Source organism: Asterias amurensis, chromosome 16 (genome assembly GCF_032118995.1).
Source record: "Asterias amurensis chromosome 16, ASM3211899v1".
NCBI classification, from domain to species: domain Eukaryota; kingdom Metazoa; phylum Echinodermata; class Asteroidea; order Forcipulatida; family Asteriidae; genus Asterias; species Asterias amurensis.
Genome location: NC_092663.1, coordinates 16478515 through 16502310, shown reverse-complemented (window position 1 = coordinate 16502310; position 23796 = coordinate 16478515). Strand labels below are relative to the sequence as shown.

At 36.9% G+C, this 23796-nt stretch overlaps 1 protein-coding gene across 2 annotated transcripts in view; it reads left to right on the top strand.

The window, feature by feature from the left end:
- Nucleotides 1-23796, top strand: part of LOC139949015 (succinyl-CoA:glutarate CoA-transferase-like) — a 62385-nt gene that overhangs the window by 35969 nt on the left and 2620 nt on the right. Inside the window, exon 1 of one of the 2 annotated variants that reach the window (XM_071947406.1) lies at nt 4580-4642. The exons of the other annotated variant lie outside the window; for it this stretch is intronic. The gene's annotated coding sequence lies outside the window, so the exon portion shown is untranslated. Of the gene's footprint in view, nt 1-4579; nt 4643-23796 lie in introns of those variants that run through there. 2 annotated transcript variants of the gene reach the window in all.

Sequence of the window (23796 nt, the reverse complement as noted above, 5' to 3'; positions counted from 1 at the left end):
TTATCCTCACGGATAAGGACATGAGCAGTCTTAGGGCTTGAGATGCACGACCTAATTTTCTTCAGCAAAATAGGACCATTGTGGTGGGTTAATGTACCAAAAATGCACCAGGTTTGATGTCAACGACTGAAGAGGCACAGTATATTGGACCATGTTGTACTTTCTATAAAGCCAATATGTTCTTATCTTTGATTTACTGTAAAAACGTTTAGATTTTATTAATGAGACTCGATGCATCTCTCTTTTTAGTGTAGCGCATCCCTCGACATGTCTCAACTAAAGAGGGCGCCATATCTAAAAAAAAACAAAAAAAACATCCACAATCAGTTCTCAACCACAAGTCTCCACTTTTGCAGGTTGTTGGAGGCTCTACTATTGGGTATATTAATTTACTCAAGGCCTATATTATTTTTTAAAGAGAAATAAGGAGTTACATTTATCTTAATCGTGAGGATTTGAAAATCATCTTCTGTTGGAAAAATCTCCCAAAAGCTTTCTCAGAATTGTAGTCATGGATATCGTTATTGGAGTGTAAGAGTGTCTTCCGAGTGTGACTATATATCAGACCATACGGACTTTTGATTTATCAATTATTTGTAGTATAACAAATGCATAAATTTGTTGTGTACCGTATCAAGTTTAAACGCGATAAAACCATTGTTTCTTGTTGGAATAATATGAAGAAAAACTCAGTTTGTGAGCAGAACAGAAAAGCCGCGAGATTAGTGTCTCTTTTCGGCAGGTGGTATTGCGACCTCTTTTGACGAAACTAAGTGAGGATAATCTCACCCCGAGAGGGCGGTTGTTTTAAGAAAAGGCTTAGCCTATAATAAGCCGTATCCAAGTTGGCTACACCTATACATGGCTACTAATGTTGCTGACATTGTTGCTAATGACGTCATAGGCCTAATGCTTTAATGTATGGTGACGCAGCGACCCAGCCGTAGCCGTAGCCGTAGTGTGGCGATGTCATAATGAACAGTCTGTCATTGAAGACTAGGGATGGGAGTGAGGGTGTGCCGGTATACACATTCAAACCGGCCACCTATAACAACAGAGGACAATGGACCCTTCCCATGAAATATGCTAATGGATATCGTTATTGGAGTGTAAGAGTGTCTTCCGAGTGTGACTATATATCAGACCATACGGACTTTTGATTTATCAATTATTTGTAGTATAACAAATGCATAAATTTGTTGTGTACCGTATCAAGTTTAAACGCGATAAAACCATTGTTTCTTGTTGGAATAATATGAAGAAAAACTCAGTATGTGAGCAGAACAGAAAAGCCGCGAGATTAGTGTCTCTTTTCGGCAGGTGGTATTGCGACCTCTTTTGACGAAACTAAGTGAGGATAATCTCACCCCGAGAGGGCGGTTGTTTTAAGAAAAGGCTTAGCCTATAATAAGCCATATCCAAGTTGGCTACACCTATATATGGCTACTAATGTTGCTGACATTGTTGCTAATGACGTCATAGGCCTAACGCTTTAATGTATGGTGACGCAGCGACCCAGCCGTAGCCGTAGTGTGGCGATGTCATAATGAACAGTCTGTCATTGAAGACTAGGGATGGGAGTGAGGGTGTGCCGGTATACACATTCAAACCGGCCACCTATAACAACAGAGGACAATGGACCCTTCCCATGAAATATGCTAATCACATTCACGCATGCGTACAGACCCAGTTGGTTGGCAAACGCCATAGAGTTGTGCACTAAGCAGACGCGCAATCGCGTCTGCGTCACGCACCCATTAGCCGTGTACAAAACAGCGCGATGTTCCCTCATTTTGCCAACCAAAACGTCAGTGCGCACGCGCTATGTGCAATTTACATATTTCATGGGAAGGGTCTATTGAGTCCACAGTTGGAAAACGTGTACAAAACCAATTTTATTGCGAAAAGAGTATCAACCAAAGAGGGGCAATATAGGAGGTCTACGGTTGCAGGCGTATGCCTTGTGCGTGTTTATCTTGAGAGGGTGCGTCCATGGCAGGGCCCAGAGGTAGACGGGTACGGGACGTGTCCTAAAATAACAGTGGGTGCTGCAATTTCACTCCTTGAGTTTTATCAAATATTGTTGACGTAGATCATTGATATTACGATTAAGGTTTTCAATATAACCATGGTGATAGGATAATGACACCACATTGTACTCATTATTAGACTTACTTATCGATGAATCTTGGTGAGTTGTGAAATCGTGCTCTGACTTCCAAATGGCCCGGGCCCATAGTACCTTGGTCGGGGTCGATTTGTTGTTGTGTTTTCTTGTTGCTGCTGATGCCGATTTTGTTGCTGCTGATGTTTTACTGTGAATTATTTTTTTTGTTTGGATGTTGGTGTAATTTTTTTCTCTTTTCTTTGGCTGTTTTTTTTTTAACTAGAATTTATTCTCATTAAAAAGTTTTCTGCTGGCAGTTTTATAAGTGTGCGTAAATTAATTATAGTTGTTGAAATTTTATAGGCTCGAGGCAAATGCGTTTCCGCAAAGTTTGCAAAAGAGTGCCAAGTTTATATAGCAAGATTAAATTTGTTCATGAAAAACAAACTCGCCCATAAACTTTAAGATTTCCCACACAAGTTATCCCTGTGATATTTAATTGTTATCTGTGGCTGCCGTGGGCACAACTATCTTTCTCATCATAAAACAAGACAATAACTCTCTACAATAACTCGCTTTAGTGTACAATTTATTAGTGACTCTGTTTTCCAATTATTTTCACGGTCAAATCGTTAAGAAGTTTGATAGAAAGTGATTTGTCATTATGTGATGTTTTCTTCTAAACAACTTCAATTTAGTGTGGTGCTTATGTCCCTATCGTATGCAACATAATACCCTCACTTCCCGACGCTTCCTGCTCTTTGATTAGACCTATCATTCAATGCAGTCAATTTGCAATAAACGTCAGGGTGATATACCGCCCCATTGCGGTCGACTAAGCAGATTAACTAAGTGGCGTTTTAAAAGCTGTAAGCTGAAACTTTAAAAGTATTTTTGTAATATTCGATCCTCCTCTACCATATTATGACAATTATCCATTTCCATACGATTAGATTAGCGTGCTTTAAGTCGACCTACTTCGTCACTGGTCCACAAACAATGGTTCTTTGATACGGTCTTATACTTCAGAAAGTCTCGTCAGAAGCGGAAAAGATGAGAGCAGTTTCTGTCCAACAAGTCATGTTTTGAGATCGGTCAAATCCACCTCCGGCCCGGATTTTATCTGTTGTTAGAATCACCTGTCGTCTTATACTGTTTTAAAGAAACTACTGAGATATGTATCTAAGACACTCAAGCGAGGTGCGGTAATGCATTATGCAGGACTGTCAATAAAATATCACCATACACGCAATCTTGCCAATGTCATGTCAATACTGTTTAGGTAAAAAAGAAAACACCAGTACATTAACTGCTTGTGTGCCATCTGCCAATTCTATTTTCGCATCGTTCTATAAGTAGTTGGTTTTACCAGTATTTTGTGTAGCTTTGTACATTTAAGAAACTTTAATAAAATTCCCGCCACCAGGGGAAAAAATGCACCCGTACAATAATCTAAGAAAATAGAATTAACTGTTGTAACCAACTTATAAACCAAAATGACCTATGGTTTAAAATGAAGAGAACATTTTTAACGGCATGATGTTTCGACCATAGCGACCGGAATATCGCAGGCTATATGAAATATAAAAATTCCAGATATACTCTCTAGGGTCAAAACGTCAGTATAACAATCGCTGAGGAAATGCACTCAGGTATTAAACTTAGACGAGATTTACAGACCTTAGGTAATTGTCAAAGACAAGTTTTCTCACTTGGTGTATCTCAACATAATGCACAAACAAACCTGTGAAAACTTAACTCATTTGGTCGTCGAAGTAGTGAGATGGTAATGGAAGAAAAAACACCCTTGTCACACAAGTTGAGTGCTTTCAGATGCTTGATTTCGAGACCTTCTATTTTATTTCGTCGTAAGCCACTTCAAATTTTCTGCCTTATTTGAAACACTAACTTGCCATAGTACGAAATAACATCCCTGTTCCGGTTTTTTTTTGCGTGTCCGTGCTTTTTTTTTTTTTTTTTTTTTTTTCACGTCTTGTTGGTGCATGCCTAGCATAACGCTGTTTCGTTCCGCTCTCCTGATTGGTTGCTGGGAGTAAGATGCAGTCACGTGATAACGGTATCTATGGCTACAGCTTGAGTAGTGGTTTCGAGTGGTCGTGTCTGATTAAAGGTGGTTACCTGATGTCATGCACTCCGTCAAGTGCGCTGAGAACAGGCACCTTGGATGGCATCAGGTTCAAATACCACTTCCAAACTGCGATCGGAGACAGTTCCAACATTAATCCACGGTGGCAAGTAAGTGATGAAAACCTCCCGGCTTATTAGGTGGTTTTAACGGCGCAATCATTTCCTGATCTCTCGCTTCTGGTAGGTTTAGTCTCGTAGTTTTTCTCGTGGTTTAGTCTCGCTGCTTTGTGCCGTTCATCACAGCACTCGGAAGTTTTTATTCTGTTTTAAAGTGGATGTAAGATTTGTCTCAACATTTTGGCATGGGATGCTTTTGATGACGTAGTCATGGTGGGTTCCTAGTGTTTTCAACTTCATTTTGAGAAAATTATGACCGTTATTTCACAGGTAAGACTAAATGTATTTTACGTTAATTGTAAAAACAAATTATTTATTTATTCATCTGTTGGGAAGACCGGTGTTTTAGTGTTAAAGGCAATGGACACCTTTGGTAATTACTCAATAATTATTAGCATAAAAACTTACTTGATAACAAGCAATGGAGAGCTGTTGATAGTATAAGACTTTTTGAGAAACGGTTCCCTCTGAGGTGACATAGTTTTTGAGAAAAGTAATTTCTCACTCCAATAATTAAAGACTTCAGCTGAAGCCTCTTATTATGCTGAATACAAACAAAGTAATACAACAAGGGTGTATTTTCTTTAAATATTCTCTTGCACATTCGATGACCAATTTGAGTAAAATATTTCACAGATTTGTTATGTTATGCGTGTGTTAGGATACACCAAGTGAGAAGACTGGTCTTTGACATTTACAATTGGTGTTCAGTGCTTTTAACTCAAGATTGAGGTAGTCAAAGGCAATTCCATATGTCTGCCGTCAAGTCTAGAAAAGAAAAAAACATGTTGAGGCGATAGCGTTTTTTTATTAACTTTATTTCAATTACGTGAAATGTGAATTGTTTCGTAACTTGACACATAAGGTATTTATTATGTATCACATTAATTGTACTTATTGAACTCCATGAATTTCATTTTAATCAATGAAATGAAACGTAAATCGTTTCGTAACTCGACACTGAGAAATTTCCATCAAAGATATCGACAAAATAGGAAGTCTGCCAACATTATACAAAGGGCTTGATAACTCAATTGGTAGTGCCGGCACGTTAATCCGGGTGGTCGTTGGTTCGAATCTCACTCGTAAATTTTCTTTGTTCAACCCCCAAAATCAAATTTTTAATTTATTACATTTATTGTTTTCTACAGAAACGTATTTCTACCACATGAATAAAAATATTAATAAAACTCTGTCGTACACGTGTACGTACACAATACGTACATAATACGGACTTATCCTGTACGTATACAAGATAAGAGGACTTTTTAAAATCGTGCATACGCTTCCGTTTCAATAAATTAAAAATGACAAATTAATACCTGGATTGTTGTTTTTGTTGAACGTTGTTGTCAATGAAGTGATATATTTTCAGGCTGCATGTGCTATTTACACACTGTACACTGATGAATACATGATTAAACACTTTTTCTGTATATCTTAGAACATAAAATACAATGTCCAAGTCTAACGAAGACTAGAGCAAGCTAGTCGAAACGTGGATACCAATTCAAGAACTGACACCGCGGTAGTGCAGTTACGATCCTATAAGCTTAAAGGCAGTGGACACTATTGGTAGTTACTCAACAAAATTATTACACCCTAAGACCTTGCTGACGAGTAATGGGGAGAGGTTGATATAGTATAACACATTGTGAGAAACGGTGACCTCTGAAGTGCCATAGTTTTCCAGAAAGAATTAATTTTCCACGAATTTGATTTCGACACCTCAGGTTTAGAACTTGAGGTCTCGAAATCAACCATCTAGACGCACACAACTTCGTGTGACAAGGGTGTTTTTTTCTCTTTCATTATTATCTCGCAAGTTCGATGACCGATTGAGCTTAAATTTTCACAGGTTAGTTATTTCATGCATATGTTGAGATACACCAACTGTGAAGCCTAGTCTTTGACAATTACCAATAGTGTCCAGTGTCTTTAATGACTATTAGTAGTCCAGCCAATTGTCTCCCTTCCGCCCGGGTATAGTAGTTAAAATCAGGACATTTCTTTTCTGAGAAGTCTCCCGAACATCTGCTAAAACTACTCCGCGGTAGTAGAATAAAGCAAGACAATTCACTAAGAACAAAATCTACCTATAGCAAGTAGATACACACCTGCTGGTTCAGCAAACCAAACATACATTAATTTCTAAGTGCTTACGAGAAACTTGAAAAGCCCATAAACCACCCACCTTAAATTATAATTTTGTGCTTTGCTGGAAATTAAGAAGTTACGAAACGCTTCCAAAACGTCCATCAAATTATTTTTAATACCGTCACGAACCATTAATGTCTACAAGGATATTTAATATTCGTCATTATAGCATGCAGACTAGCGTCATTTTAGGTATTAAGTGAGCATTTAGGAAACCTTAATTTGTATTCTCTTTCAATTTCTAAATGAAGCTCCTAAGGAGATCGTGTTGAAGTAATAGCACCCACGACTCAATTTCGTCTAGCTCTTAATGGTGTCTATACAATGTGAAAAAAATCTGTCAACGTGATGAGGTCATTTGTTCTGCTAAATTGCTTGTCTGGCGTCGTTGTTTAAACTTCGTTACCACACAATGAAACCATGAAGTTGATAGTGAACATTTTGTTCACGTGGCTTATAAAACGGTTTGTATAGCGCTTGTGTTTCGTTTCCTATTTCAAAAGCTTTTATTTTATTTTATTAAGAAATGTATATTTAACTGGGTTGTTTTTACTTATTCTGAAGACATGTCCAAGGAGTATAGCTATTGATAAATTCTTTAAAAATAAAGTTCTACAATATCATTTTATTTAGCTTTCGACTGATCATACAAAAAGATTATAAATATATTTAAGAAAGCTACGTCATTAAAGTCGTTCTCGTCGCAAGCTCAGAAAACATTTTAGGGAATCTATTTAAACCGAACTACAATACCTAAAGTCATCAACCCTTGGTTTAACATGATGACAAGTATAAGCCAATCAGAGTGTCGAGAATTGACTTTAAAAACATTTAAAAACACAATACATAAATTGAATGCTTTTGGTAGTCAAAAATTATAGATAGATCATTGTCTTCTGCTTTTCAAAGAAAACAGTCAAAGTAATTTCCGATTGTCTTCATTGACTGTTCTTTATACGTTTATTGTAGATTCATTCTTGTTGCCTTCCATTGGACTGATTCGAAAAAAAATCTTTTTTTTTTGAGACTGTACATCCACAAGCTAGAGAGCCGTAATCGTAGAGTGTGATGGCCCGAGTCTTGAATGTGCATAATTACAATAAAATAAACTTTATCAGATGGAAACTTGCATCGGGGTAAAGAATATTAATTTGTGTTATACCCATATACACCGATGTAATAAAGACATAGCGCTTAATGCAATAGCCTCTTACTTTAGTGCATAACAATTAAATATACACAGAGTGAAAGATAGATTACAAGTAAGCAGATTACAAATAAGCAGCTTCAAACAAATCAGTTTTTAACCGTCTAGTCCCTGCACCGCCCGAGTTTGCTGAAAACTAATACTTCAAGATTCTTGCAGTTAATTACTGGAATCGTAGTTCAAATTTTAAAAGATAGCCACAGCTTAATTGTTATGCACAATTTGAACCTTGATATTTGTATAAAAGTACAAGTTCGCATGAGAACAATAAATGTCTCTCGTTAAACGGCTACGGTAATTTTTATGGCGACTATTTGTTTGTAAGGATAAACTGGACACATTAGCTTTTCAAGGCTTTTATCTGACTCAATGATTATACTGATTAAATGCGAAGGCGTGAGTTTTCGACAATATTATCATGAATGATGAATAAATACAGTTTCCTTTGTGTTAAATGAGCGTTTTGTTGGGGTAAGAGCGAAATTATTTCACCATCATTAGCTTCATTAGCTTAATAATGACTATCGAGGATTCTGTTCCTTTTTTTCTACAAACACAAGCTAGCAAGGTTTCCTCCTACCACATACAGTATATCGATAGGCGGCTGGGCGGTCCAGTGGCTAAATGGTTAAACAGAGACTTGAAACAGTGTAAAGAACTAGCATTGCGAATACAGGAAGACTATTCCAATGATATAGAGCATGAGTAAGAGAATAAAGCAACTTCCTTAGATGCATCCCTCGAGACAAGACGAATGAGGTTAATCACCCGGCTACATTTGAAGTCATCTACCTTGCGATCCCCAAGACAAATTGCTTTGAAAATAACATCCCTATTAGTTTTATGGACTCCATACACAGTAAGATATTCCCATCAGAGAGCTGGAAGATTGGGCTTGGGGAAATGTTTCTTTTTTTCTGAATAGACTAATCTCGACAATACTGGATTAAGTTTTGATGGGACACGTTGCTTTAAGTCGAGTGATGTCCTCGAATCACAATGGTTCCCGAAGCCTTTCTGTCCCCCATTGCTGACTTGAAATCTGCTGATTCAAGTCCTGTGTCTATTTTGAGAATGTTTTTTTAGTGGGACACGTAAAGCTGTCAATGGTTGGCGTAAAAACAACTAACAGTGGGCCGATGATGGACCCCTGGGGTACACCTGAAGAAACAGGGAGCCAGTCAGAAAGTTTAAATCATACATAAATTGTTTGCGAATCCTAAAAACGGAAGATCATTAGCCATGTTATTGCAGCAGAGCGAATATTGTAACATTGACTAAGTGTTTAAATTGTACCTTTCCTTTAACTATTAACGGCTAAGTGTACTTTCTCTACTTCGTTATTTTGTTATAACCCTGTACATGTAGTTGTATACAATTGCACTCATAAACATTCATTATTTGTAATTCATCTGATGTAAGCGTTACAATGGTATCGCTTTTCATATTAATTTTTTGAGAGACAAAAATGAAATATATTTTTCCATATTACCACAGTTCACTTCGGAGTGAAATGTTTCTCAAATTGCATTATACCACACAAAACTGCAGTATTCTTACAACAACGTTGTTTGTATTGCCTTTAATTTCCAGAGCCATTACCTTGAAAAGGAAAAACACACGTTTTTCGTTTTAATATTGAAAGAACCGATGTTTAATAGATGTAGACAATCCTGCCTATTAACCACGAGGAACAACACTAAATTAATAAAACAAAAGTTAATAATTAATCAACGTGAAATTGTAATAATTGCTTATCAGTCAATGACAAGATTTGTCATCCAATGACTGAAATGTCTTTAATAGATGGACTTCTTAATTCAATGAATTTCCTTTTACCGTTCTTCTCTAATTCCATATTTGCGTTTCTGTTAGGAGTGAAGTGTACAGACTAGACTGATATATGAGATTCTAATTTAATTTGGGGTGAAAAATGACATTATATGTAGTTCCCCTCTTCCACGTGTCTTGCTTTCCTTTCTAAAATGGCGTTGTACGGAGTGGGGTTTTGTGTCAGGGGGACAAATGAAGAAGGGGAGAAAGTTATATAAATATAGGGATAGTGAGGAAGTCCAAAAGGACGTTTCCCCAAATTGATTCCACTAGTCACTACATAACCAGACTTTGCTTTAAAGGCAGTGGACACTATTGGTAATTACTCAAAATAATTGTTAGCATAAAACCTTTCTGTGTGACGAGTAATGGGGGGAGGTTGATGGTTTTAAAACATCGTGAGAAACGGCTCCCTCTGAAGTAATGTAGTTTTCGAGAAAGAAGTAATTTTCAACGAATTTGATTTCGAGACCTCAGATTTAGAATTTGAGGTCTCGAAATCAAGCATCTAAAAAATACACAACTTCGTGTGACAAGGGTATTTTTTCCATTATTATCTCGCAACTTCGACGACTGATTGAGCTAAAATTTTCACAGGTTTGTTATTTTATGCATTTGTTGAGATACACCGAGATACACCGAGTGACAAGACTGGTCTTTGACAATTACCAAAGGTGTCCAGTGCCTTTAATATATTATTGAGGACAGTTTGCGAGATACTTAAAGTAAATTGGCAAAATCATATTGAAAAAATTTCCGTGTCTGCCCTATCAAATAGTGCAGACACTATATGGCATTGGCTCAGTATTCCGTATAAAGCTAATTGGACGTGCATTGCGTCTGACAGATCTGTTCTGACATTTTGACAATTTGAATTAATTATTCAAAACGAGAATATGAAAAACAATATCTATACTGTCGTGTACAACAATCTACAGATAATATACAGTTTATAACTGTTTTCCAAGAAGTGGCATAGGCCCAGACAACACCCTGTAACTATGTGAAAATAAATTATTCAGACTATAATATCACAAACTATGGATTGGATAAAAGGGATGTACCACAATCAAACAGTCAACTCCATAAGTGTCCGCCAGCATTTCAAAAAGGCTTATGGTACGCACGATATCACTCTGAGGTTCCTGACCTCCGGCAACCCGCTCCGGCACTCCGGCGCTCCAGCGCTCCGAGTCCAGTTTATTCACCCCTCCCACTGTAGTACCATGGGACGCCGTGCTTTCTCGAAGCCCATTCGTTTTGATTTCATGTTTTAATAACGGTGCTTTGAATCCCTTGGCAAAGCGCTCAATAAATGTATGTTATTACAATGGTTAAGGGTGTCTTATGTGAGTACTGTCTTATATTCGTTGAAAATCACTGGTTTGCAAATACACTTATATGCGCCGAGTCTGTTTTGAAACAGACCTGCCGTCGATTTAAATAATCAAACTAGGATTACTCTTATGGACGAGTTAAATTCCGTAAAAATAAATGTTTACATGCATAACTTGTCCTAACTCGCGATGGGCTTAATTCTAGCGTTTCGTGAAATCGGCTGCTGGCGCAGGAGAGATGTAAATACAATACAGATGAATATTTAAACGTAAACGTTGCCTTGGATCGGTCGAGTTGGTCTTTGAAAAGCGTGTGTAACCGTTTGTTACGAACTAACACGGTCGGCCATTTATGCGAGTCCAATTTTTGACTCCCATAAATGGCCGACCGTCTTATATTAGTTCGCAAAGTAAAATGAAAACCACGCAATTTCGAAGCAAGATTGTGTGGATCATTGTATTCTACTTTTAAAACATCATCTTTCCAACCGCATGCATTTTATAACAAACGGTTATAAACGCTTTTTTATATACCAACTCGTCCGATCCAAGGCAACGTGTTCCTTTAAATGTGGTAATGTTTTTTTTAAATGTGGTTATGGATAGATTGTGAAGAAGGTCATTGTATAGTGCTGGGCGAGTGTGTCAAAAGGATAATGTTCCCCATGAGGAGAGTGTTAGAAGGAAGTTTGACGGCAGATAACCGGCCAAAGAAGGTGAAGATAGGCTCTGGATGTATGTTGGTGCTGTGCCCCGAAGAGATTGATACACATGAATGAGGATTTTGAAATTGATGCATTTTTTCTTACCGGGAGCCAGAGCCTTTTTGATTGGAGAGATATGTGTTGATCCTTTGGTTAGGGGGTTATTATAATCGGGGAAATGGAATTTGGAATATTTTTATAAAAATATGCTTGATTTTATATTTAGGTCCCAATTTCATAGAGCTGCTTAAGCACTAAAAGAAGCTCAGCAAAACAAACTTGTCCTAAACTAGAATATGGTTACCAGCACAATTAAATACCATTTCACTTGTACAATCTGTGACTGGTATCATGTTTATTGTGGCTAAGCAGGGATTTTTAAGCAGTTTTTTCTGCTTAAGCAGCTCTATGAAGTGGCCCTGATGTTGCTGTATATGGCATTGCACTTTGTCGTGACGTCATGAGAGATTGCACAAGTCGTGACGTCATGAGAGAGCGAAAAGCCTACTCTGTTGCCTCACGAGACAAAAACCTTCGAATGTGTGAGAGGTTGCTAACTTGGGATTTAACAGATTTAGCGATGTGTGATATTCTTTTTGTTGAATGTCAATTTTTTTAGTCGAAGAATTCACTCTTGCATTTGTCTGAACATTTTGTGTTGATAATTCTTTCTTGCAATAATGGAAAACAGTGATGGAGGTATTGGCCTTTTTGAGAAATGGTGGACGTACGAGATGTCTTGATTATTCGGGAGATTTTTTATATCTTTTTGTATCATTAAAAATTAAAGTACATACAATAAGTTGTAATAAGATGACATACACCCTTCTTTTATAAACCTTTATCATCCGTTTACGGATATCTTGACTTCCTCCCATTCAAACCAATGTAACCAAACTGAGGTTGAACGGGCAATAGTCTGGTTCCGTTTTGTTTGGTGAGTATTAGCATATATTACTGTTGTTGGGTACACAGGGAACATCACGAAGATGGTGGCAGTATGAAAAGGGGTTTGGGTACTTTTTATACGACACAAAATACCAACGTCAACATATTTACATTAAAGTTACACAGTTTAAAGACATTGATGGTAGAAAACTTCCCTTAAAATATTACTTGCTGAGGTGCTGCAGTCTTTGAGAAATTTGTAAAACAATCTCACAAAAATAATGTTCGTCTCGGTTACCACGTACAACGGATTTACGCGACTCCAGTCCTGTTATTTTCACCTTTGTTTTCAAAAAACCTAACGACTAATGTAGCTGAAACTTCTGCAGGTAAATTACATTACATAGAGTTTCATTCACAGTCAGTAGGGATTTATGTCTTGACAACATTTTCACATATATAAAAAGGTAACAATCCCTTTAAAAACTTGATATAAATCGCTCAGTTAAATTTCCTTAAATTATAGCAAGGTTCACTGGGGGATTTTTTGGAAAACAAGCTTTAAGGTTTAGCAGCTGGTCTTTTTTTTTGATGACTTGATGAATCCCCTACAGCGATAGGTGCAACCACTTTGCTGCTTGATATTTTTTTTCTTCTGCGAAATCAATAATGCCAACGGCATTATTTTATATTTTTAGATGTAATGATTTTCGTGGCGAAGTTAAAGTTTTTCCTTTTTCATCTTCTTCTTTTTTTCTTTTTCTTTGTTCGTGGCACATTTATTCCGTATAGGCACTTATGGCCATTTATAAACGTTGTTTTCGTTTGCAAATTTTTAAACGGACCTTTTCCCAGCGCTCTTGTACTAACTACAATAACTGATTTACTTTTGTTAACTTTTGTCGAAAGAATTGTCGTTCTGTTTTTATACGTTTTATAAATAAATATTATGGCTTTCAGTGTTTTCTTAAAACTGACGGAGTTTTGTGCAATGTCAATTCAGGAAAGAGAAAAAAAGGCGCACAAAATTGCCTCTCTATGTTTGATCAATAAGTTGAGCCAAAACTATACAAAGAACGATTTGGACAGTATACCTACATCTTCTTTTATTTGGCTTTCAATTTTTTCATCAAAGCTGACCCAAATCGCTCAATATTAATGGAGGAAAAACGGCGCTCAAAAATGCTGCACCCTTGTTTTTATTTTCACTTAGTCGAGCAAAAGCTATACAAAGAACGTTTAGCTTCAACTATTCGTTGAAATATTGTGCTCTAATTGACTTTCAGTGTTTTCGCAGAAGCTGACGGAAGTGCGCTCAATGTAAACTCGGGAAATTGCAGCAAAATTGGCGCTCGAAAATATGCTCTCTTTAAGATCAGTTCTTGAAGTCATGTAGTTTTTTGAGAAAAGAAGTAATTTATTTATTAAAAAAAAAATTTGAACTGAATTCGAGACCTCAGCTGCTTGATATCTGAAAGCACACAAGTACAGTGTAACGCGGGTGTTTTTCTTCCAATATTCTCTCGCAACTTCGACGACCAATTGAGTTTAAATTGTCACAGGTTTGTTGTTTTATGCATATGTTGAGATACATGAAGTAAGACGATTAGGCTTTGACAACTACCAAAGGTGTTCAGTACCCTTAAAGCAAATGTCGATTGTTTAATGGGTTTGTTTCACCTCACTAATGTACTGCTCATCAAAAAACATCAATAATCACATTCCGTGAATCGGTTTTAAAATGTTGTTCAGATGTCGACATGTTGTCCCCCTTCAGCAGATATGACATGAGACTTCTTGATTTCAGCTGATTTCCTCTTTTGGGGTTTTGGTTATCCGCTTTTTTCCCCCTCACTTTCTGTGTACAAAAATATAAGAATATCCCTTTTTTTTCTTGACCGGTTTTCTCTTTTCCTCTTTTTTTTTCATGGGAACTGGGCCATGGATAGTGACCCTTTTCGAATCCACGGCTTCGGCTCCAGAATCGACTCAAGCTAGCTTGGCCCGCAGTTGCACGTGCTTTTCGTAGGTGCTCAGGGCTTCAGGCGAGAGCACGGAGCCTGAAGCCGAATCCAAAGCCGAAGCCGTGGTTTCGAAAAGGGTCTTTATATTTTAATATGAGACCTTGTATTTGCACACATTTATTTTATTGCTGCCCTACATGTACATTTACACATTTAACAAAATGTGTTAATTATATTCAAATTATGAGTAGTTTACAGTAATACATAACTTAGGATATGAAAACAAATAAAAGTTCACAATGATTTAGATAGTTATATATAATAGGAAGCTTTAAGTAGGACCTTTGCAGCAATTTATCGCTGGAATAATTTCCTTTTGTTGTCATAAAACGATCACCAGATGAATGCTCAAAGTAGGTCAGGCTTTTACCGTCTGCCGTGACTTGATATCTTACCTTCAACTTCTAATGTATACTTGGAACAGTCAGTTCGATGTTCAATTAAAGGCACATGGCTCTATTCGTTATTACTCGAAATATTTAACATCATAAAATTTACTTTGTATCGATTAATGGAGAGCTGTTGACAGTATAAAACATTGTAAGAAACGGCACACTCTGAAGTAACGTAGTTTTAAAGAAAAGAGGTAATTTCTCACTCAAATAAAAAAAAATACTTCAGCTATAAAACTTTTGTTAGGCCTTTGCATACTGTACGCACAAAAACGTGCAATGCAAGGGTGTTTTTTCTTTCACTATTCTCTTTCAAAGTCGATGACCAATTGAGCCCCCCAAAACATCTTGTGGTATGGACTTGTGATCTGCAGTTATTTTGTAGGGGCTATGAACACACAGGTGAAGTTATTATCTGTCATAAAATTTGTTTTAAATGAAATATTTTATATTTAGTTCAACATGTGACAGGACACCTTTCACATTTCATTATTGAGTAAATTTAAACGTATTTATTCATTAGGAGAACACTCGAGTGACCGCTTGTCAATGATTTTTTACAGGTGTTTTTATTTTATCTTTGTTTTAGTTTCAAGCGTCTTGCACAAATTGATAAATTGGTGTTCACTTAAATTCGAAGAAAATTGATTCGTACGGTAAACCGATCATAGGCTTAAGTCAGTCTGTCTGTGTGTCTATTATAATGTGTCTTGTTCTGTTCGTATACTTTTATTCACATATCGCACGAAGATTTTAAAAAGCAATTTTTTCGTGTGGATTTTATTCCTCGGTAAAAACTTTAAAGCGTGAATAGTTTCCAAGCTTAACAATTTTATTGGATAAACGTCTTTGCAATTTTCCCAGCTTAGGATACGTCGATATTGATTCGTAAAATTTACATTTAAATGGGAAGAAACAATATGTCTGTTGGTGTTCAAGTGGGCTTTAAATATCCTACTTGGAGCCTTTGGTTATTAAACCAATCTTCGTTTACGATTCTTTTTTATTTTCCTACCTTACTGCGTTGGTTTTCCCCCTAGATCAATTCCCTGGGGGATGGGGTTTTCTCCATTTAATAGGAAGAAACAATCTGCACAAGTCTTAGGTGTTCAAGTTGGCTTTGAAATTGCATCTTTTTCAGCTTGCTCGGCGCCTTTGGTTTTTAAAGCAAGTTTCGTTTACGATTCTTTTTGATGTACCTATCTTACTGCTTGGTGTTCCCCTGGAACAATTCTCTTGGATTTTCTCCCACATCTATCACATCTGGTCTTCTCTCCATTTGGTTCTTGGGTATAACATTGATTCGTAGTCATTCACGTTTTAATAGAAATAAAAAATCGTCATTAGTCTTTTAGGTGCTCAAGTTGGCTTTAAAAGTGCATCTAATAGCATCCTGCTCTAAGCCTTTGGTTATTATAATATTCTTGATTTTCCTGTGTTTATTTTTTTTCGAATTTCTTTTTTGATGTCCCTGTCTAACTATGCGCGAGGATGGGTTTCCCCTTGAATAATTCTCTGGGGTATTTCTCCCACAAATAAGACTGAAACCAACTTCTTCTCTCCATTGGGTTCTTGGCTAGTAGTACAGTGATTAAGATCGCTTTTCTGAGTGCCCCTGGTTTCACAACCATAATAAAACTGATATTGATGGAGTAATAATTTTCAATCAAGCTTTGATGTTTCTTTTTCCTTTTTTTTTTTAAGGGTAAGAGGTCTCCTGTTTCTTTGGATGGATTTTCTCTCGGGTTCAGTCTAATTGCTTTGTTTTCTAGACATGCCTTGATTCATATTAGCTTAAGATGCCTCTGTGTACGTTTATTTAATGTAATAAGTGCTGAAACGTCTGCTACGCACAAGGAAAGTTGGATATTGAAGATGTGTACGATGTCTATTACACATCGTCTTTATAATTTGTTTAATCATAATTGATGGGAGTGTACGATGTGGCGCTTGACTCTATGTTGCATATCATCGTCTTTATTAGATTGAGTCGGTCTGTGTTAAAGACACTGGTTAGATGTTGGTTATTACTCAAATTATTGTTAGCATAACAACTTACTTGGTGAAGAGCAAATGGGAGCTGTTGATAGTTTAAAACATTGTAAGAAACGGCTACCTCTGAAAGAATGTAGCATTTGAGAAAGAAGTAATTTCTCACTCAAATACTAAAGACTTCAGCTGAAACCTTTTGTTGTGCATTATGAAAGCACATTGCGCATTATGGGTGTGTGTGTTTTTCATTATTCTCTTGCAACTTCGCTGACCAATTGAGCCCAAATTTTCACAGGTTGTTATATATGCATAAAATATGATAGGAAACACCAAGTGAGAATACTGGTCTTTCACAATTACAAAAATGTGTCCAGCCGTCGATTTCACGAAACGCTAGGACGATCGAGGAACTCGTCCTAATTTAGGATGGGTACAATGCGTCCTAACGTCTATCGTTACGGAACTTGACTCGTCCTAAGATTAATCCCATACAAGTTAGGAAGAGTTTGGTGAAATCGACGGTAGGGCCCTTTAATCATAATTGATGATAGAGTACGCTGGACTCTAATTTACAACTTCGCCGTCTTTATTATATTCAGTCGGTCTGTATTAATAAATCCATTACATGGAAAGAACATGAATCAATTACATGGTCATGACTGTCGGGTGACATTGACACCTTGAAAGAAGGCTAAGGAGTATGGCGTTGGCCGCACGATGCATATACAATTACAATGCCGATGACGTTTTGTGTAGACTCCAACTCAAGGCCGTTAGTACCGTACTTGAGATCGGCAATGGTTTTCACACGTAACTTCAATAGATAACAATAGGATGCGTTTTGGGAAAGTGTTGCCGTGGGAACTGTGTGTTGTTTAAATGAATCCCTGTGTTTAGAATGAAGGAATTTAAAAGTATGTCAAGAGTCAGTCCGCAGCCCATTCACGGTCGAAGTTGATTTATTGTTATTATTCAATGAGTGATGCGTTTTGAGTGACATTGGAGACTGCACAATCATTAGAACAAAAATAAGAAAAGGTTTTTTGTTTTTTTGGTTTTTTTGGGGGGGGGGCGCAGAAGGAAATTTATAGGCCTACAACTTACCAAGTTCCGTCATATTTTTTATTAAGTGGCACTTTGCCTTCTAATCACTTAAAATATTGCTGTTTGGAATTGCTCCTTGTATTAAAACGGCTATTTACCTCTTTTTTTTTAACTGTGTAAGGTTCTCTCGTGCGTCTCTACAGCACCTTAATTTGATAACTGACCTGCCCTAATAGGTTTTTTTTCTCTTTACGTCTGCTCCCCCTCTTTTAGTCGTTGACTTTCACCCGTTTGCTCGTTCGCCCGCTCCACCCGTATGTCAATCCAATGCCATGTCACAAAACAAGTACATGTATACTCCATACTGTTATAAAGCTGTTGTTTTTGAACCTTCTACTTGTGTGCGTGCATTGACAGAAAAATAAGATGGACGCACAATGGATCTGTGGTAAATAAATCAAATTCAGACTATGTAGTAACCTTGTAGATGGGTCACAATACATAAGAACACTTATTTAGGCAGTGTAATATATATATATATATCACAATATATAGCCTAAAGGAATAATCAGTCAGGCGCAAGTTGATCAAGCATGTTTTCATATTGCATGAAGGGCTTACGATGTTTATTCCGACACTCTATTGGGAACCGTAAGATTGTCTATGAGATTTATTTAATAATGAACTATCTTGTCTGGAGCGTCGTTGTTGAGGTCCAAAAGGAACTCCTCGGAGATTCTGCCACATTTGTTTATTTTTGTGTTCTGTATGAACTCATGCTACTTATTATTTCAGGGTTTGCGAAACCCTTTAGTTCTTCAACCATAATTATTTAATACATCCAAAGGTCAAAATATACTTCCCACAAAATTGTTATTTTGAGGTATCAAGACGTTTGGTAAAGCTTCGAAATCTTGAATCCCAGCTTTTATTTTTATTTCTTCTTTTTCGCTTCATCCATTTGTCTTTTGTTCAGAGTATGAAATAGATACATCTGGTTTGTGATATAGACATTTGAACTAAAATCTAATGACGGTTAGACATTAAACACATTTAGTGTGTTAGCTGGCAGTAAGCGGCTTGCTAAATAAGCTTATTCTTTACTCATATATAGTTCGTAGTTCAATTTATTTCCACTCAATCATTTGAAATTACAAATTACAACTTTGCCGGGGCACAACTTAATTGATAAGGCCTACGAATGTAGTTAAAATCCCATTCTAAAACAAAGTTTGAGGATTATACTTAAGTTTGCTTGGCCAGGGTTTACCCGCTGGATTTTTTTCCAACATAGACTAGTCCGCTGTCTCAATGGTTTTCCCCATTGTCTCGTACACAAACGAGTCTAAGTCTGCCATGTAGCAACAATATAGTCCTGCCGTCGATTTCACAAAACTCTTCCTAACTTAAGACTAATCTTAGGACTTAGGACGAGTCACAACCCTGCACTGTAGCATGCAGACCTTAAGATTAATCCTAAGTTAAGACGAGTTACTCTTCCTAACTCGAGAAAAGACGAGTCCTAACTCTTTGTGAAATCGACGGTCGGTCCACCCCTTGAATGGTAAGATACAATATCTAGACCATGTTGAAGACTGTGGGATTGCTTTCAGTTTGTTTAACCCTCGGTTAGGACTAGTAAATTGAGATAAGTTGTCAAATGACAGGACACTGGTATTTATGCAACCTTCCTTTACGGTATTATGAATTATTATTATTATTCATTTTGTTTAATCACATTGACTGGTTAAATACAATTTCATCGTTGCAAGTTTAGCCTAGCTGCGGCCAGCAGAAATTAATTTTCTTCAAGGCATGGCAAAACAAAGTCAATGTCCACCAAGGCATTCGTAAAGACATCGTTGTTTTATAAGTCATCCATGAAAAATTAATATTCAATATGCCTTTTTGGCAGTTGGTTTGTCAACAAAAAATGTATCAAGAAGAATAAACTGTTCTTTATTTTTTTTCTCTTCAATGGGCAGTTTTCTTTCCCCGGTTAAGCAAGGTCAGAAATAATTGATAAACTCAATTTGTTTTCTGAAATGACAATGTAGTAAAGCCTTGTTTTTATATCCTGCGTTATGATATAAAATTGCTTCCTGTTCGTTTTCGTTGAAAACTGCAATCTTAAAATTACGGTATAGTGAACAAAAATAATCAAATATTGTTGGTACGATTGTTTTTTCTCATGACAGCCTGCAAACTTATCGACCTTTCAGTATATGCTGTGGTCTCCATGAGGATTAAACTGTAGAATACTCCCAATGTTGCATCTGCTAAAAAATCTAAGATTCTATTAGTTTAAAGACACTGGACACTATTGGTAACTGTCAAAGACTAGTCTACACAATTGGTGTATCTCAACATATGCATAAAATAACAAACCATGAAAATTTGAGCTCAATCGGTCATCAAGGTTGCGAGATAAAAATGAAAGAAAAACACCCTTGTCACACAAAGTTGTGTGCGTTTATAAGTATGGTTGATTTCGAGACCTCAAACTCTAAATCTGAGGTCTCGAAATCAAATTCGTGGAAAGTTACTTCTTTCTCAAAAACGATGTCACTTCAGAGGGAGCCGTTTCTCACAGTGTTTTATGCCATTACTCGTTACCAAGTGAGGTTTTATGCTTGTAATTATTTTGAGTAATCACCAATAGTGTCCACTGCCTTTAGAGGGTATGAAACGTTGTATTATATATTGGTCAGGATAAAACAAACATTGTTTAGTCTCACAGTTAGCTTACTGATTATGATGGGCATACATTATAGAACCATCCCATCACAGATTCTGTTCTAGGAAACACTGTGATGTTTCATTTAATTTCCCGAATCCCCCGTGGAGCCTCGTGGTCCTTTTATAGCTCAGTTTGACCCGTCGTCTGTTTCAAAGTTTCAAAGTGACACTTAAATCCGGGTCAGTTTTGACCCATCAGGCAGCGTGGATTCACAAACACATAAATCGAGTATGTTTGTCCGTGAGTTAAAGCCATTGGACCCTTTCGGTACAGAAACAAAAAAAAACAGATTTACAAATAACTTACAGGGTTTACAAAAGGTAGTGGTGAAATACTTCTCTTGAAATATTATTCCATGAAATGCTTTACTTTTTGAGAAAACTGTAAAACAATATCAATTCTCGTTAACGAGAATTACGGATTTATTTTAAACACATGTCATGACACGGCGAAACGCGCGGATACAAGGGTGGGTTTTCCCGTTATTTTCTCCCGACTCCGATGACCGATTAAGCCCAAATTTTCACAGGTTTGTTATTTGATATAGAAGTTGTGATACACGAAGTGTGGGCCTTGGACAATACTGTTTACCGAAAGGGTCCAATGGTTTTAACACACATGATGTCTTATACACACGATGCGTTTTAAGTAAAATATTTACCCGCCCTAATATCACATTGCATTCATTTCCTCTTCGCCCAATCGTTGAAAAGTCAGAAAGAGAGAGTATCCAGTTCGTCAACATTATAAATTGGGCGGACAATGTAATCTTTACATCTTATTCACTGTTAGATATACAAACGCAGATCTTATAACAAACAGAATAGAAAGAGAGAGAGTATTAACCAGTTGGTCAACATTCTTAATTGGGGAGATAATGTATAGTCTTCCATTTTATCTTATTTATTGTCAGATATAAAAACGCCGCTCTAATAACAGACAGAATAATGTACACATGAAGCTGTCAAAACTTAGCAAAGTTTATTCGCCATATAATCTGTTGCGTAAATTGCAGCTAAACCAATCTTAAACATACCTTTTATAGACCGGTGACGTCTAAGGCCAAATTAAAGACAACTGAGTATGAAATATAGGGCAACATAATTGTTCAAGTCTGTGTAATCTTAAGCGTCTTTAATGAAAGCCGTAGTACGTCATGTGCTCTTTGTTTGTCTGCTGTTAAATGTGTCTGTTTGGATTCATTGTTGGGCCTTCATTGTACATTTTCAATAAATGTGTACAAATAATGTTCAACCTTCCCCCAAGATAGTAGTTAACAAGCAGGACAGTTCCTTTCAGAGCTGACAAAATTAGCGAATTACGAAATTGACTATGCCGTTTAGTAGAATATAAAGCAAGACTGTTCTCTGAAGACCAAAATCACATGGCAAGTAGATACACACAGGTGGTACCGAAAAACAAATACATTGTTTCAGTGTGTTTATCCGACAAACAAATATTTGTTTGTGCGTATTATTTTGTGATAACCCATTATCATTTATTATCATGTAAAAGGGATATTTTGGAGGACGAGTTGTTCGATGCAGTGTGATCAAATCCACGGCAGACTTTTAGAGGGAACAGAAATTTGATTTCTTTGAATAAATATTTGTTACCTTTTGTGTGTCTGGAAAAACTGAGTCGGTCTAATGGACTTTATTTGTTGGTCTTTTCTGTTATTTGTAAAGACTTTGGCCGTCAATTGTATCATTTTTTTTGTCCTGTGTATTATTTTAGCTTTCACATCTTAGACTAAAAGTCTCTCTTCAATATTGGGTCCTTGGCCAAATGAATTTGTAGTTGCTTAATCTTAAAAATTAAAAGAATTCATAGCAATAGCCTATAAGTGTATGTTATTCACTCCTATATTATTGATTCAATTATTCAAACCTGCAATGACTCAACAGCAAAATATCTTCTTAGAGAGCATAACTCTGACTGTATGGCAAATTGCATCAAAAGCACAATTCTCAAAGTATTTTCCCTCTCGGCTTCATATCATGCATGTTGAAATTTAGAAAGAAGAAATTGACAAACAGCTAAACATGGTATTCAAATGCAATTTGCGGGACTCAAATCCATTTTAAAACCTTGACCGTTACTTTCACCAGTTTCAGAATAGTGTCACAAGTCTTTATGCTAAAAATGCAAAAAATAGTTAATGGCCTGACGTTTCGAAGGCTAAATGACAACACAACAAACATGAACAGGTAACTAAAAAGTGAAACATAAGCAGGGAAGTGGAAATACAAGTCTTTATGCTATAACAGAATCTACATTCCTCCCTAGCGGGTCAGTAAATGGATTTAAAAAGACCATCAACTCCGGTCAGTCGCGATCTGCACAGATAATGTGACGATAATTGCTAGATATAAAAACCTCAACCCTCAGGTTGCGCGGACAAAAGGATACAAATAGAAAAGTGAGCTGAAACAGTATACACCTTTAGTCCTTTTATAATTGAGTCTCCTGAAATTTTGATCAAATTATAAGAAACGTTGCAGACTATGAGAAAGCCCACTGTAAACCAAAGTGAAAACAATTTTATTCCTTCGGGTGTAATTTGACTATTTTCTTTTAATGCTAGCCAACGGTTGCGTTATGTTATTCATAGTGACTCGCTGTAGTTGACCAGTGGCGCCCAGCACAGAGAAAGGAAAACAAAGCTAGTCTGATTACGAACGGCTATAGTTTCAGCGCTGCTCGCCTTGGGTATGAATAATTGACACGGATTTCATGGAAGTATTTTGTCTTAAACTTGACGAGGAATCCGGGTATAAAATGCTCCCCGGTCATATGGCTTAGTTTTGATCCCGGTGTGGAAGGCGACTGTGCCGCCCCCCCCCCCCCACACGACGAACTGCGTACACAAACTTCTTCCGACAGCGCTGTTTTGTATATCACCCCCTTCGGTTTATGCTTATTTCCCACTATGGGGGACAGAATCTCTTGAGACAAATTTCCCTGGGACATATCATCGGTACAAAGCTTATATTCGGATGCATGTGTCCGAATCATGTGTGTGGATCGATGCAAACGACGGAACTGCGTGGGGCGATAACTTTCAAAATGGCGTCTTAAACAAAAATTTGAAAACGAGTGAGAT